The 16,425-nt window shown below is 37.2% G+C and overlaps 1 protein-coding gene across 3 annotated transcripts in view; it reads left to right on the plus strand.

Annotated features, from left to right (window-relative positions):
• Positions 1-16,425, plus strand: part of si:dkey-215k6.1 (transmembrane protein 132C) — a 215,763-nt gene that overhangs the window by 173,752 nt on the left and 25,586 nt on the right. The gene's annotated exons all lie outside the window — the stretch shown is intronic.

The raw sequence follows: 16,425 nt of genomic DNA on the forward strand, positions 1-16,425 counted from the left end.
GTTAAAAAAGTCGACGTGACTGCAGTGGTTTAAACTTAATTTTATGATGCGACGAGAATACTTTTTGTGCGCAAAATCAAATCAAAAATAACAACTTTATTCAACAATATCTTCTCTTCTGTCATTCTCATATGCTGTTTACGTTCAGCGGTTAAATTGCTGTCTATGGATGAGTCATATACCTCTCGGATTTCATCAAAAAATATCTTAATTTGTGTTCTGAAGATGAACAAAGGTCTTACGGGTGTGGAACGTCATGAGAGTGAGTAATGACAGGTTTTTCATTTTTGTGTGAGCTAACCCTTTATTGGTCACACTCATACTCCTCTCGTACTTAAGGTACACTCATACTCCAAATAAACCATTATTTGTCAAGTGAGATACTCATGTCTTTATTAAGGACTCATCTGAAGGTCCAACGAGTGTGTCAGAACGAGGATGAGATGAATAAATGTAGGGCACAGATTTGTACATACTCGCAAATTTTATAAGCTTTCAGAGGCTAATTCTTCAAAAGGAAAAGTAATGGTGCCAAAAGTCACGCCATAAAGAAAAGAGCACATGCTTATTCTGTGTATCAGAGAAAGGGGTTGCAGCGGAGAGCAAACACACACACACACACACATAGCCTAACGTACGCTGACTCACCTGGATATTACAGCGTGGTTAGTGGAATCATTACACACCAGAGGGTCATATCGCACACACACATAGACGGCACAAAAACAGGGTTTGGAGGAAGGTTTCTCGTGTTTCTGGCCCTATTAGGAGGCCTGTAATTCAGAGTGCCATGAAGCTAATTGTCAATTACATCTGATCTATCAGTCTCAGTGCCAGAGCTGCCAAGACCTGCCAAGACGCTCTTGTCGTATCAAGCTTCACTTCTCCTTCTTTCTTACTCTTTTTCTTTCCTCTCCCACCTCTGAGCTCTTCACCTCTAGAGCTTTCCGAGCGTTCTCCTTCAAAGCAGGGCCATTGCACAGCAATTTGGCTCGGTGAAATGGAATTGTGTGCGTGTCCGTGAGAGAGAAACTCAGACAGAGAGAATGATTTGCTAGATATCGCTGCCTGTTCGTATTTATATTCCACACATAATCCAAAATGCGAGGGCAGAGCTCTTAAGTGTTTTGCTTGATAAGGCTTGTCGGGAGAACAAAAGTAGGTTGTATTACCGATTAATCTGGAAAAAAAAAAAAAAAAAAAACAATGGTAGACTATCACTATGCATCCCGCTAATGCAAATGGTATGTGTACGCTCTGTTTTTGTGTCCCGTGTGCTCTCCTGTTTACCTCACTTCTTTACGTCTGCCTTTCTCAGGTCTGCTGGAACAAATGAGAGGTACTTTAAAGCATTTAAAGCTGAATTGGCGTGAGGCAATGTGCTCAGTGGGGACCTGTGCATCCGTTCTCCCTTCGTGTGTTTAATGGGTTTGCATTAAATCGCCACTAAGTGCCTCCACCAATTTACCTCTCACAGCTCATCAATGGGAAACTAGAAAGAGAAGCAAATAAAAAGAAAAAAGGCCAGAGAATGTCTTTTAGATGAGGTTTAAAGGTTAATTATATTTAAAATGTTTGTATATACGTATTTCAATTTGATCAACGATAATACAGATTTAGGAGAGTGAGATGGTGCCAGAAGTGTCTTTTGATTGCGGTGTGTGTGTGTGTGTGTGTGTGTGTGTGTGTGTGTGTGTGTGTCTAGGGTCCACACTTGTTAGATGAAAAGTGAATGTTAGACAGTGTGAAATATTGATGCTCAGTGTCTCCCTGCTGTGCCCCCTGTTAAAGTTTCAAATGATTTTTAGTTTGGCAGCATCCTGAATTACCTCCAGTCTTACATAATCACATTACTTTTTTGCGTGTTTGTTGTTTATTTTATGTACTTTTATATTGTTTGTACATCATATTACTATGTTTGTATTTGTTATAAAATATAATAATAAATATATTATTCTTTTTATGAAGTATTTATAAAAGGGTTAGTTCCTGTCCTTGATTCTGATTGGTCAATAGCTGTGTTTTATTCACGATAAAACACGGCTATGACCGCTTCACCCAACAGTTCTGTGTATCACTACACAACACCCTTAGCAACCACTCTTAGCAACGTAAACTGTTTGTTCTCAGTTGATATTGTTCATTGAAGCTTACTGTGTTATGTAGAAGAGTATTGCAAGAAAAAGATCGAGTTTATTACCTGCATTCAGATTTAGCATTTTCCTTCAGGTCAGTCTATTTTCATAATAAAAAATCTGTTTAAATGTCCAATGTATTATCTCGTCCTTTTAACAGTTAAGGGGTTTTCCCGTGACTGACAGCGATAGTCAAAGCAATTGTCAGTTGCGTCTTGTTCCGTGTTCACAAAAATTCAGTCTTTTCAATATAAAAGTCTTCGCTACTGACTGACACACTCATAAAGACAGTCTTTGCTGCCATCTAATGGTGTAATAATGTAACTTCTGTTGCGGTTAACAGGTCAGGGACTATTTTTTCCGGCGGAAGGCTTTTAGTGAAAGTTTACTTCATGAAAGTTGCATTGATACATATTTTTGGCTTTAATATTTGTATTGTGTGGTAACTGTTTTATAAAAGCAATAAGGTACTCGAGGCTGTATCATGAATAGGTCACGGCTGAAGGGGTTGCACAACGCCCTTCAGCCGTGACTTATTCACGATACAGCACAGCTTTTCGTACCTTATTGCTTACATATACACTACTGTTCCAACGTTTTGGGTCATTCAGATTATTTGTTTTTGAAAGTGTCTTATGCTAATCAAGGATGCATTTATTTGATAAAAATACAGTAAAATAAAAACTGTAATATTGTGAAATATTACTACAATTTAAAATAATGCTTTTCTATTTTAAAATGTAAATTTTTCCTGTGATGGTAAAGATTTCAGCAGTCATTACTTTAGTCTTCAGTCACATGATCCTTCAGAAATCATTCTAATGCTGATTTGGGAAACATTTATTATTATTATCAATGTTGAAAACAGTTGTGTTTTCTTTCTGATCTTTTTTCAAGATTCTTTGATGAATAGAAAGTTCAAAACAACAGCATTTATTTGAAATAGAAATCCTTTGAAACATTTTAAATGCCTTTGATCAATTTAATGTGTCCTTGCTGAATAAAGTATTAATTTCTTTCTAAGAAAAAAAAAAATCTAACTGACCTCAAACTTTTGAATGGTAGTGTAGTGCTATTCCTTATTTGGTAGTGTATAACAAGTAAGGTGTAGCAGACAAAGAATCACAAAAGGGTTGATGTAGTTATCAAAAGAATTAATATAAATATAATGAAGCTGTCTACAAAAAATGTGCCTGGTTGTTGAAATGTTGCTTTGTTTCTATAAGAGATATAGCTATTATAAGCCAACAAAGTCAGGGAGACAAACATTATTTGTATTAGACTGCTGTTCAAAAAAAGAGAGAGCTTCAGGCAGCTAACAGTAACGCAGAAATCACATTTCTTTCCATATACCATAATTAGTTTCTTTTTTATGTAACAGTAGCTAATGTTTGCCTAACACTGATTAGCACATACAGGAAATCAACCGAACCACAGAAATGTGGGACACAGGACTTAGCGGCTCCGCTTGTCAACAATAAGGCTTTGAAATTGTGAGACGGGAATGCAGACGCATACAATGGTTATGAAAGACATCTCCTAATTGGATGTTGACATGCTCAAGTGAGCTGTGTGATACAGGAGGAGAAATGTAATGAATCTGCTAATTAGAGGTTAACTTGAAGTGTGCGTACAGCTGTCAGAAGTGTGTTTAGTTTTATGCTGATGACCACGTGCAGCTCCTCCCACTTGTTTGTCTAGACATTATGTATCATGTTTATTGTTTATTGTTAGTTTTGCATGATGCCTTGTGCCAAAGCATTGATGGCTGACCGTATTAGTCTGAATTTTGGCTCTTGTTCTGCTGACTTGCTAGTGTGTGTAGATAGTTGTTGTAATTATTCAGTTTCTTTAAGGGTGAGAGCAGTATGTGAGTTAATTGTTTTCTGCTGTGACCTGCACATTTCACCAGCGTGATCGCTTTTACAAGCTTGTATTTCAAAGCTTAATTACGGTCAGTTACGAGCTGCCATCGAGGCCTTGGAGGTGAACTGTGCGGCTAGATGTTTGTGGCCTCCCTGATTTTATGGCTGTTTAGCTTTGTATTAAATACAAGATGAAAGCCATTGCATTTATAGCAGGTGCATGGCGCTGATAATGACAGCCAGCGGTGATGTACTTAGACACAGTGCATTGTGGGGGATCAGGTGACACTGCCGCCTCCCTTTGGGAGTCTGTTTATTTTTATTTCAGTTTCAGCTTCCAAGTTTGAAGTTACAAATAATTGGATTGTTTCTCTTACAAAGCAACAAAATGACCTGTCATTGTAATTATGCTGACATTTACTGTGACCTCTTTCTGTACCAACCTGCCTTACCAGAGTGGCATTCACACCTTCCTGTTCCAGTTCTCTGAAGGTCAATAACCCCCCCAAAAACAAATTGCACCGGATCGAATGGTCTGGCATTGGAATCACTCGGACATGACACCATAAAATAATTAGAGGCATGTATTGATAATTCCTAAAGTGTTAATGTGCCTTAATTGAGTTCTATTTTTAGTGCACATGCTCTCCATCCGCTAAAGTAATGCTGTGTAAATGAGACTAGAGCACTTTATGCAGTTTCCTGTTAAATACATATCGACAGAGCTATACGTAGACCATTACCCTCAGATCTTTAATTAGTAGTGCTTTCTATGGTAAGCATCACTATTTTTCAAAACCCCCTAGTATTAAACTACATGTGCTCCAGGCATTAATGATGCTTCAAATTATGCAGCTTGTTGAGAACTTGAGTATGCTTTTTATTTTCTAAGAAATTGCAATTAAAATCTCTTAGATTATAGATTAAAATCTCATTGTGTTCACTCACACAACTTTTGTATTCCCCCGAGAAACTTTGCTTTTGCTCCCAAAACTTGTAATTTTGCAAGCGAACGCAAAGTTTCTTGGTGGAACGCAAAACATTTGTGAGAGAACGCAAAAGTATTGACATTTAAATTTCCTCCCATCTCATATTTCTTTCTCTCACCATGTCCCTTTAGGGCTGGGGTTCTCAACTCAGTTCTAATTATCAGTAATAGCCATTATAAAAGTATAAAGTAGCTATACAATAAGAAATAAAGACAAACAAACAATTCAGTCAAACATACAAAGTCAGCGCTCTAGTACAATGGAAAATTAAATAAATATATAAAGTTATGAAACTTAACTTTGCCCTCAGTCAAAACGATATGCCCTGGACCGAATTATAGATTCATGAGACCGAAGATCACCCGTTAGATATAAACAAGGCGAATTATATTTCATGTTTAACCACTACAGAGACATCAGAGCCAGCAGCAAACGTCAGAAGAACTAGCTGAGGTACGGTTGTTCTCTGCGGGGTACATGAGCGCTGAGCGCCCAGTGATCGCCTGGATCTCACAACTCCGAAAACATCAGATAAAATTTTCAAATGGGCGCTTTATAAATAAACCACAGATTTGAGCTTTAAACAACTACATTCTCACCTAAAAGACTCTGAAAACTACATTTTGTGACACAGTAACAGTAGTATTTTTTTAAATTACGCAGGTTTTCTCCTCCGCTATTGACGCTTGCTGGTTGGTGCGAGATGCATTCTGGGATACCTGGCTGTCTCAAGTCTGCACAAGTCAACTCTCGATGCATCCTCAATAAAAGAAGCGGAGCAAGAATGGGGATTTGAACTGTACTTGGCTTCATGTGAACTTTGAATTGGAACAATACTTGGGCAGCGAGTGATGACATTTCACAACTCCACAAGAACACAAGTACAGACAAAAGCGCATGTTGAGAAACGGCTCTAGAAAGTTATAGGTAGGTGAGTTTGATCAGGGTTGGAGCTAAACTCTGCAGTTAAGTGGATCTCGAGGGCCAGAGTTGAGAACCCCTGCTTTAGTGGCTCCATACAAACCTTTGAATGGTAATGTAAAAATCTAGTTAATATCATTCTACACAAGAATTACAATGATGCACATTCTAATTCTCAGTCAGTTCAGAGCTTGATAGATTCTCTGGTCAAATCCTGCACTGCTTTCATGGTCTGTCCCACCTTGTGCAACTTGTTCTGTCTTTATGTGCTACAGATACAGCTTTGCGATGGGGAATCTACTTGGATTACTTGAATGATGCAGGCTTATGGTCCTTCTGATGCTTTATTGATTGGGCTTTGGTCAGCCTCTGGAGAAGGCTGCTCTCTGGACTGCAGTGACGGATCTTGTTGTTTGAGGGTTTTGGTTCAATGCGTCCTAAACCGCAGCCTGTGTGGTGAGGTAATTTGTGGTTGTCAGAGTAATTGGGCAGAGCACAGGGGTTTGAAGACACACCACATCCCCAATCAAACCTGCGGATCATTTTCACAATGATATTTTTAATCATCAGGCCAGTTTTATATGTCTCTTCTTGGCAATTAAAATCACGATTTGGCCCATAATCATTCGTATTTCTCAGCTCAGAGGTTCATTAATAAAACACAGATCACAATCCTTTCATTCACTGCAACCAATTATAAGAAAATTCCTATCCTCCGTCCAATATCACATGTCTCTGTGCTAAAGGCATCTGATTGATGGTTTGTTATTTACTGTGGTGAAACTTTAGCCTCTGTACACAGACATTCTCAGTTTTATAGCTTTTGCGTTCGTCGCCCATTGCCCATCTGATCCAATCCTCCATCCAGCCTCTATTTAGGGGAGGAAACACGACCCATAAATCACCACTGTGCCCACGGACACCTCTCTTCTCTTAACTCTTTGTGATATATATGGGCCCGTGCGCTATAGCTGCCGTTATGGCAGGAGGAGCTCACGGAAAATTGGATATCAAGGCAAAGGGGGAAAACAGGAAATGGGCTTAAGGATAGCAATGTGATTGGGCCTGGGGGCAAGAGAGCAGAAATTAGCATAATACGCACAGTAGGATACTGAGATTGGCCCAGAACATGACAGCTGCATAGTAATTATTGCCCCTACTCTTTTCTCATAAATTCACAACGGGCAGTTGCATGAACACTCGCCCTTTTAATGGCACAATTCCCACAGCAGGAGGTGGAAGACTAGACGCTGAAACACATGAAGTTCAGCTTCGCGTTTATTTTTTCTGTATTGCTGATGGACAGAAAAGCACATGTAATGAAACTTGAAATGTCAGTTTATTTTCACTTTGTTTATAAATGTTGCTAATTAAATATATTGGTGCTGAATGGATGAAGTCAGCAGGTTATATCTTTATCTCACGGCCATCTGTTTGTTTATAAGTGAGGATTCAGTTAATAACCTGAAAAACGAAAGCAATGAATTGAATTTCACCTTTGCAAGTTAGCAATGAGAGGAGTTAAGCCAAAAATGAAAACGACCGTTCTTTCGATTGCTTTATGTGCGAAACAGACCTAAATTTAAGTCAGTAAATCTCTCTGCTCGATAAAAAAGGAAAGTTTAATGGGTTCAATGACTTAACAGATGCCTCAGAGCTTAATAAAATAACAGTTGCAATATTTTCCTGAACTGAATTAGACATTGGATCCCATCATGTTTGATGTAAATAATGATAAATACAGTTCATTAATGTGCATAATGTGCATAGTATTTCTAATATGGGGTCCAAAAATAGGAAGGAATTGACTGTTAGTTTGTTTATTTATTTGAATCTATTGTCTAATCTATAGTAGATTTATTTTCCTTTGTCAAAAAAAAAAAAAAATGTAAATGTAATTTTTTTAAAATGTAATTTAAAAAAATGTATTTGTTTACAGTTTAAGTAGCTTTGGCTAGAAGCATCTGACTGATGATGTACATTTACATTCTCATCTTGGCCAGAAAAATACCAAGAAATGTCTAACCTAATTAGATTAATTATGTTTTGATGGGGATTTTCATTAATATGTAAGTAAAAAGTAAATAGTGTTTCAGTTTACAGATCTTTTTTGATCTCAGTGTTTTTGGTACAGTCTGCCAAATCACTAGAGGAATCTGCAAATTGAGTTTAGATTAATTAGATGTTATCTCCATGGCCGGGTTTGGTGTGTCTTGTTATGAAGTATGCTACAGCCAGTTATTTCTGCTTTGCTTCTTACAACAAGGTTTGTATGGAGTAAAAAAAATGGGTAAATTGTGTAAAGAGGTGTAAACATGGAACAGAATATGCCGCAGTTATTTCACCAGAAAAATATCAATTCAGATTTGCCAAGCCCACAGGGTTTGGCGAATTTGGAAATAAAATCCCCCAGTTTCAGTTGCTAGTCCCTCCGTTACAGCCCACTCACACACACCAAGCCAAACTGACAAAACAAGTATCATCGCATATGCCAGGTTATGCAATATAGAGAGAAAAATACATGCTCTCACAGATGTCTGCGCGTTTACACATCATCCTGCATTACTGCTGGCTTGCATTTATTCAAATATATTTTTCATTCTACAAAGAGACAGTTTTCAGATGTATTGATATTTGAGGATTTGTAATGCCACTTTTTGTGTTTCTCCATGTGTGTGAATGCAATCTAATGAACTCTGAAATGGAACCTCTTTCAATGTTTGGGGTATAAAAGAAAAGAACATTTGTGTATTGATTGTGGGAACAAGAATCTGTAATATTTTATTAGATCTAATAACCCAGTCAGTGGTGAATGGAACTAAATGGATGGATTTTTTCCCTACTGGTTGAGTCGATAGAAAGGTGTCACCATTACTCGTTCACAGTACTGAAGTGACTGACTCCTAGAGGATGATAGCAGAACTACATGCTACTTGTATTTTTTATTGCATTCAAATTTTAAAGGGTTAGTTCACCCAAAAATGAAAATAATGTCATTTATTACTCCTCTTCATGTCGTTCTACACCCGTAAGACCTTCATTCATCTTCGGAACACAAATTAAGATATTTTGATTAAATCCGATGGCTCAGTGATTGCTCTGCATAGCCAGCAATTACACTTCCTCTCTCAAGATCCATAAAGGTACTAAAAACATATTTAAAAGTGAGTTCAGTGGTTCTACCTTATTATTATAAAGCGACGACTTTTTGCGCGCCAAAAAAACAAAATAACGACTTTTCAACAATATAGTGATGGGCCGATTTCAAAACACTGCTTCGGAGCTTTACGAATCGAATCAGTGATTCGGATCTCCTATCAAATGGCTAAACTGCTGAAATCACGTGACTATGGCGCTCTGAGTCACTGATTCGATTCATAAAGCTCCGAAGCAGTGTTTTGAAATCGCCCATCACTATATTGTTGAAAAGTCATTATTTTGTTTTTTTGGCACACAAAAAGTATTCTCGTCGCTTTATAAAATTAACATATAACCACTGTACTCACATGAACTGTTTTAAATATGTTTTTGGTACCTTTATGGATCTTGAGAGAGGACGTGTCATTGCTGGCTATGCAGGCCATCGGATTTAATCAAAATATCTAATTTGTGTTCCGAAGATGAATGAAGGCCTTACGGGTGTAGAACGACATGAGAGTGAGTAATAAATGACATTATTTTCATTTTTGGGTGAACTAATCCTTTAACAGACCATGCAAAATACAACTGTATACTAATGCTTAAACCTTATTTGTATATTTTTTTATATTTAAATTTGAATGTATAGTTTCTCCAATCGCAGTTTAATGTGCAGAGTAAACTATAAGTAACTCATTCCTTTGCTGATTTGCCAGACTCTGTAAATACAGGGACCCTGTGGCAAAATCAAGCATTTCTATTTGTCGGGCTGTACCATTTGTCAACATCTGGCTCAACCAATGGTGTGAGTGCAGGGGCAGGACCACCTATTTGTCTGATCAGTAGAACACAACTGTGCCCCTCCCACTTTTTCAGCAGCTTTGGTTACGGAAATATATATATTTAAAAGTGTTTGCTTAAGAGTTATAAGCCATGAACCAAACCAACCAGCTATGGGGTGAATCACAAGATTACTTTGAAACTTTGATTTGAACCGAAAGTATATCGAATAAAAAGACAAAGGTGCAAAAATGTGTACTTATTGGCTTTAAGTAGGGAAATAACTACAATTCCATGAAGCATTGCAAATTTAAAGGTGCAGTGTGTAAATTTTAGCGGCATCTAGTGGTGAGGTTGCGAACTGCAACCAACGGCAGCTCACCCCTCCCTTTCAAAGCAAAATAGAGAAGCTACGGTGGCCGTCTGGCCGACACAAGTCAAAGATGTCATTGTCTGAGACAGCAGAGAATACGTTAGCCAGTAAAGTAACAAGGTTTTTTCTTACTAACAAAGAACGGTCTCTACTTCTAATAAACCATATGACTTCTACTAGTACTTCTTCATGTGTATTCAACATAGTGACGATGCAAGCTGCCTCTAAAAACACAAACGATTTAGAAGAAGAACAACATCGTGACTAAACGTGCTCTGTAGTGTGTTTGTCCGTTTAGGGCTGCTGTAGAAACATGTCGGCGCAAAAAGACGACTTGGAATGGATGGGGGGACCCGCAGTGTATGTAGATATAAATGGCCCATTTTAAGGTAATAAATTCATAACGGTTCATTATGCAAGGTCTTTATACACCACTGAAAACATAGTTATGTATATTATATTGCATTTCTGTCAGTAGATCCTCCTAAATTGTATACATTGCACCTTTAAAAACAATATAGAACTATTGACTTAATGATGTTTATTATATAACAAAATTTTTATTGAATTATATTTGTGTTATGCATACAAATATTTAAGTAGTTTGAGAGCATATAGGGAAAATATAGTTTGTTGCAATTCTCTGGTAGGTGGAGATTTCTCTGCAGAATCATGGTTAATGTAGTTTTTCACCAGGAATCCCACTGCTGAGTATAGTTAAGTTGAAATAATATGAACTGATGGCTTCAACAAAAGCATATACCATTGATTATCAACCTTGTAGCTCACAGTAGGTCTGTTGAGAAAATTAATGGGATTTTTATTTCTGGAACCTGACTGTTGTACTCTATAGCAGAGAGGAAGGCACAAAGGGAGTAAGAGGAGGGTTTTTGAAACCTGTGGGGGAAACAAACAATCCTGGTGCAGGAACAGTATATATACTGCTAATACAATCACATATTGAAAAATTGACGTTGTTTTCTCATGCCGTTATCACCTGCTAGTCTGTATTAGTTTCACTCTTGCGTAAAACCTAGGGAATCAATTGTATCACTGTGTATCCTGTCATCGCCTATACTCAGTCTTAGGGCCTGTTTACACCTGGTCACTTCATGCGTTTTTACTGATCAGATAGCTACAGTGCTCAGTGTAAATGACTACACCCCCTTTGAAAAGTAACATTTTAAACAATATCTCAATGAATACAAAAACAATTTCCAAAATGTTGACAAGACTAAGTTAAATATTACATCTGTTTAACTTATAACATGAAAGTAAGGCTAATAATATAACTTAGATTACACATTTTTCAGTTTTACTCAAATTAGGGTGATGCAAAAATGAGTACACCCCACAACAAAAACTACTACATCTAGTACTTTGTATGGCCTCCATGATTTTTAATGACAGCACCAAGTAGCATGGTAGCATCTTCTCTTTCAGTATAGAGCAGTACATCTGTGAATTCATGATGCCATCAATGAAATGCAGCTCCCCGACACCAGCAGCACTCATGCAGCCCCACATACGGACAGTGCCACCACCATGTTTCACTGTAGGCACCATGCATTTTTCTTTGTATTCCTCACCTTTGCGACGCCATACAGTTTTGAAGCCATCAGTTCCAAAAACATTTATCTTCGTCTCACCTTTCTGGTGTAAAGAATTATTTTCTTTCTCAGGTCTTGTGACATTTCTCTTCCATGTGGTGCCATTGCTGACAGCATGAAATGGGAAGGGGTTTTAACACCCTTTTATAGTCAGCTGTCTGCTGGACACCTGTGTAATGAATAATTAGACTCACCTGTGGTTGAATTCTTGTTAAATTAGACATTTGTAGTCTAAAATTTAGCTTTGCTCCAGAGACTTTCAGTGAGGTGTACTCATTTTTGCATCACCCTAATTTGAGTAAAACTGAAAAATGTGTAATCTAAGTTATATTATTAGCCTTACTTTCATGTTATAAGTTAAACAGATGTAATATTCAATTTAGTCTTGTCAACATTTTGGAAATTGTTTTTGTATTCATTGAGATATTGTTTAAAATGTTACTTTACACTGAGCACTGTAGCTATCTGATCAGTAAAAACGCATGAAGTGACCAGGTGTAAACAGGCCCTAAGACTGAGTATAGGTGATGACAGGATACACAGTGATACAATTGATTCCCTAGGTTTTACGCAAGAGTGAAACTAATACAGACTAGCAGGTGATAACGGCATGAGAAAACAACGTTATATAAAACTTAGTCTTGTCAACATTTTGGAAATTGTTTTTGTGTTCATTGAGATATTGTTTAAAATGTTACTTTTCAAAGGGGGTGTACTCATTTACACTGAGCACTGTATCTGATTTATCAAAACCATTCCATTTACACTTGGCCACATAAATGTGTCTCCACAAAACGGATGTAAATCCAATCTTCAATTCCCGTGCTATATGCAGATTTAGGGGAGTTACCGAAAGCAACAAATATGAGCTGCATTTTATGATCATCAGCTAATTTCAAAATCATAGACTGCAATAAGAGAGAGCGTGGCAACAGCACTGGTAAGATCATTTAGTCTCAATACTTTTAATGAAGATGACTGTGTTTTGAGCATCTGCGACTTACTTTCAGTTTCATATGCAGCAGTTTGCACGTTGGCTTGCTGAAGAAATACTCAGCTGCTCATCTGCGGCGATACGTGTTGCAGTAGCACTATCATATCTGGCTATAACATGTAATTTAGCCTATAACGCTCTCACACGTGTATTTTCTAGCATTTTTGGGAGTAAAATTTACATATGTGGTTTCAACAACCAGATGCATTTAGACTTATTCAGTTTTGACTGGAACACGTCCCAGACCAGTGGTTTGAGAGATCAGATTTAAAATCCATCTCGAATGCTTTTCAGAGGGCATTTAGACCTGGTCTTTTCACAATCGGATAGCTATCCGATCAGAGAAAATGCATGAAGTGACCAGGTGTAAACAGGCCCATATATCGTGAACTGATTGACTCCCACCCCCCAAAAAACACAAAAATACATTGCATCTAAGTTGATTCAGTTAATTTGTTTGAGAAATCTTCATTCTTCATAGCAGGATATCTTTTTGTCACATGTTGTTTATGCACTAATCTTTATGTCATTCCTATGTGAGAAGGATTCTTGTGCCTCGCAGATCCAATCAGTCATCTCTATCCACAGCACTTATAAAATGCATTCGGCCCAGACAGGTGACCAGTCAAAGAGCGTTATCCATGCCTTTGTCTGACCGAGCTTGCATTCTGCTGCCACGCTTCCCATTTGACAGAGACGATTTATAATGTCACGCCGACAGCGTGAAGTACAAGCTACCTCGTGCTATAACAGCATCATTCTCTTCTCCTCCACTTGAGAAGTGTGAAATTCATTAGTTGAATGGTTATAAAGAGATTAGGAATGTGACGTAATGGATATCAATTATGATTTATTCAGTCTGGTTGCATGAGAGAGCTGCAGCTGGATCTCTTGAATATGAAGAGGCGTGCAAGAGTGTGTGTTTGTATGCAGTGTTTGTGTTTGTGTGTCTTTTTATGAGGAAGCAGCTCATTCATGCAAAGATACTCAGAGAGTAGCGCTACTTCCAGTTTTTTAGAGGCTTATTACTGATGTCATCATACAAAATTGATTTCTTTTTTTTTTGTTGAGCTGTGTGGTTGTTTGGCTAGTAGGTATAGGTCTGCTTTGTTTTTTATTTTTACTGGTGTGTCAAAGCACATATTTTTAGTAATTTTTTTTTTTTTTTGGCTTTATGTGTTGCTAAGTGGAATAAAGTAGATATGAACCTATAGCCTTCATTCATTCATCATGTTTATCTGTCAGGACGCCAGATGAAAAACTGCTCATGTTGCAGCCAGGTAGATTTTTCCTCCTCTATTGTACTGTGTCTCCTCCTTACTTTTCCTCTCATTCCCATCCCTCTTTTAAACACACACACACACACACACACACACACAGGTTTGTTTTGCTATCAAAGTGAGGACATTTCATAGGCGTAATGGTTTTTATACTGTACAAACTGTACATTTTATCCCCCTACACTACCCCTACCCCTAAACCTACCCATCACAGAAAACATTCTGCATTTTTACTTTTTTAAAAAACATTGTTTAGTATGTTTTTAAAGCTATTTTAAATATGAGGACTCATGAAATGTCCTCATATTTCATGTTTACGACATAATACCAGTGTAATACCCATGTCATTATACAAATTTGTGTCCTCATAAATCACAAAAACGACAACAACAACAACAACACACACACACACACACACACACACACACACACACACACACACACACTGCTGTTTTCTCATTATCTCATAGTTGTATTTGTGATACACTTCTGGCCCCACATGTGTGTGTAGAAGATCTGTGAGTTTTCTGCCTGCCTGATTTTAATGCACATTTAATGCCTAAGCCATATAGGGCTCAACATCTGACAGAGTTTCATAAAAGTAGTATTCTGTATTCATTTAAGAGTCATTAGGGCGAATGCACTAAACAGTTGTGATATTCCTAAGTGGTATTTCAGTGTAAAAACCTGTTTCTTATTCACTAGCCACCTGCAGTCCAGTTTAACCAGGTATTATGATAGCAGCATGGGACTTTCATTTAAATCACTTCTTTTCAGCGTAAACATTCCCACATTTTATGTAAATTAGGCTTATGGATTTGCAGCTTATTCATAAAAGTAAGCACTGTTTACTTGCTGCAATTAACATTGCAATTAACATCACCTCCCACGGAAAGTAGCCGGTTAACTAAATTGTTTTTAAAGAGATGTTTGTGTACCTCACATGTAATCAAGTTCTTACTACTTTTCTAAGCAAAATGTTCAAAGTGTACATGAAGCTACAAATGAGCATTTCTGAGTAAACTCTGAAATCTCCAACAGATTTTTCATACATAAAATATAGTATACAGTATATTAAACATGAAAAGATTTCACTGGTTACATCTGGTTGGAGATTTCAGAGTTTACTGAAAAAATTTATTTGCAGCCTCATACTACTGCTAATGTTCAAAAGTAGAGAAGCAGAAATCATTCTATTATGTAACATTTCTCATTATCTATGTTGAAAATGGTTGTGCTGCTTATTTTTTTTTTTAATTCTTTGATGCATAGAAATTTCAATAGAACAGCATTTTCTTTTAAATATAGTTTTTGTAAGAGTGTAAAAGTTTTTACTGTCACTTTTGATAAGTTCATTACTGAATGAAAGAATTAATTAAAAAAAAAAATCATATAAATGTATGTTTATTGTACTATTCAATTCATGTTTTATGTTTAATACATTGTATAATATAATGCAAATGTGGCAAAGTGACTAGATTGGCATGAAAGGCATTCATTCAGATACTTGCAGAGCTGGTAAATGTGGTCTTGTACATTGCACATTTGTTTAGTACCGTATATGAGAAACAAAACATATGTTATTTTGATTTAAACACTGTAATTTAACAAAATAGCATATGTAACACTAAACAGAACCATAACAGAACTATCAACCATATTAATTACCAACAACCATTCTTTATAGTCTTTATAAGACCTTCAAACTTTGCATTATTATGTAGCAAAAACTAGTTCTGAAAAATTAATCAATTAAGCAAAATTTACTGAGGGCAACTCTTATTTTTTATTTCTAATCTCTCCTGGTCTCTCTCTGTGTCTGTCTGGTGGAGGTTTTGAGCTTCTCTTTGGATGGCGTTGTAATGACTCATTATCGCTATGGATACTGCGATAACTGACCTCTCCTCTCGGCGTAATTACCAGCCTTTTCATAAAGTTAAAATGTCAATTATGGCCACTACCAGGCCTCCTCCAAGCCCTCGCTCTCATTTTCTGTCTCTCGCGCTTTCTTTTTTCTCCAATAAAGGAGTGTTTTCTCCTGAGAGGAATGTGTTCTCATGCTAAATATTTATGCAGTAAATACTTGAGGAGATGAATTCAGAGAGACCCAAACCCACATGAAGACCCATTAACCCTCTCTGAATGTGATGAAATGATTGCATAATTGAGAATATGATAATTAATCTCTGTCAAAGCCGAGCAATCGTGAGATGCGAAACATCACAGTGCCAGCCGGCATCAGCTTTACATTAAAGAGACTTGCCTTCCCTGCACCTCAATTTAATGCAGATTGTTACTTTCAAATCAATTTACTTGTGTTTGTGGTGGATTTCAGCTGTA

This window comes from Ctenopharyngodon idella, chromosome 5 (genome assembly GCF_019924925.1).
Source record: "Ctenopharyngodon idella isolate HZGC_01 chromosome 5, HZGC01, whole genome shotgun sequence".
In the NCBI taxonomy this organism is placed as follows: Eukaryota; Metazoa; Chordata; class Actinopteri; order Cypriniformes; family Xenocyprididae; genus Ctenopharyngodon; species Ctenopharyngodon idella.